This window comes from Moschus berezovskii, chromosome 18 (assembly GCF_049115385.1).
Source record: "Moschus berezovskii isolate FMDL1 chromosome 18, NW_MosBer_1.0, whole genome shotgun sequence".
In the NCBI taxonomy this organism is placed as follows: Eukaryota; Metazoa; Chordata; class Mammalia; order Artiodactyla; family Moschidae; genus Moschus; species Moschus berezovskii.
In genome coordinates, this window is record NC_142477.1 from 63,350,039 (window position 1) to 63,351,458 (window position 1,420).

General features: G+C 42.4%; 1 pseudogene; it reads left to right on the forward strand.

Moving 5' to 3' along the window:
- Positions 1–705: 705 nt before the first annotated feature.
- Positions 706–769, forward strand: LOC148774998 (U4 spliceosomal RNA; annotated as a pseudogene).
- Positions 770–1,420: the final 651 nt, after the last annotated feature.

Sequence of the window (1,420 nt, forward strand, 5' to 3'; positions counted from 1 at the left end):
AGGTGGAGGTTCTGGCTTGTTGCTCTGAATGTATTAAAAACCATTCCCAGACTCCACGTAAAGAGTTTTACACACATACCCAGCACATGCGATATGAGGGAGACAGAGAAGCAGACGTGGGGATAACCACAGTGAGACAAGTAACCACAACAGAAGTCTGGAGAGATGGGCCCGAGGAAAGCCGCTTTCACAGACCGGGTGATGGATTGTCTCCTCAGCAGACAGACAGACAGCTCGAGGTACTTATTTTTATAAAAAGTTGACAGAAAGAACTCCAGACATCCAGGCCCGCTCCCTGCTCAGTCCTGTGTCCAGAGCTGACTCAGCTCTCTGTTTCCCTTCGCAGGATGGTGAGTTATTCCATGCGCTCCTGCTAATTATCCCCATCCAGCTCCTTTCTTTTCTCACAGGTCATTTAAATGTCTCCTCGTCTGGGTTAGAACTTGGGTGGATGCTGAATTCCCTTCTGTTTTCCTCCCCAGGGATGAATTTCTCATACCTAGGGTGTTGTTTGTTGGGGAAAATTCTTTCAGTTTAAAGGCCGTTGAGATGATTATCCCAAGAATTTGTCTCACTAGGCTCTTGAAGAGGATACTCACCATTTACTGAGTACACAGTAGGTGCCAGATAATTTCCATACGCTGTCTCCTTTAACTCTCAGAATGATTATATAAGGTCCCTGTAAGTCCCATTATATAGATCAATAGTTTTGTGTAGTGGCTGTATCCTAGCCAATGAGGTTTATCCAAGGCGCGATTATTGCTAATTATCGCTAACTGTCAATAGCACATCGGACATACACAATAAATGGAAGGGAAGATAAAGCCACAGAGCATACTGATTTCCTCAGTGTTTCTTTATAAACCAGAAGACACAGTGATATAATAAATGGGGCTGATTCTGGACCAGGAGACCTGAATTCTTGTGTTAACAGGAAAACCAACCAGCTCTCTGGTCTGGGCAAGACATTTTACCTTTGTGCACCTCTGTTCACTTAATCCAAAAAATGCATGAATAGACCAGCAATTTCTATACACATGGCTCCTTCTAAATTTCTACGACTATTGCCTGTTTTCATACTATAGTTAATATTCATAATGTCAGACTCTCCAAAAATAAAGTCCTTGAACACAGCTAGTCCATCAGCACTGAATTGACATCCTTCATCACCCAGCTCTGGAGCACATCTAAGCCACATCTGGATAACAAATTAAGGTATCCATAACACTTTACCCCTTCCAGGCTAATTCAGCATGCTGTAGCTTTTAAAGACAAGATGAAGCAGAACTTCAAACCCTGTGGCATAACAACAGATTCAGTTGTCTTACTACCCTGGATCTGAGATATTTCCTGATAAAAATAGATACTTGGTATTGTAGTTATTTATTTCTGCCCCCCCAAACCCCAAAACTTAGTAAAT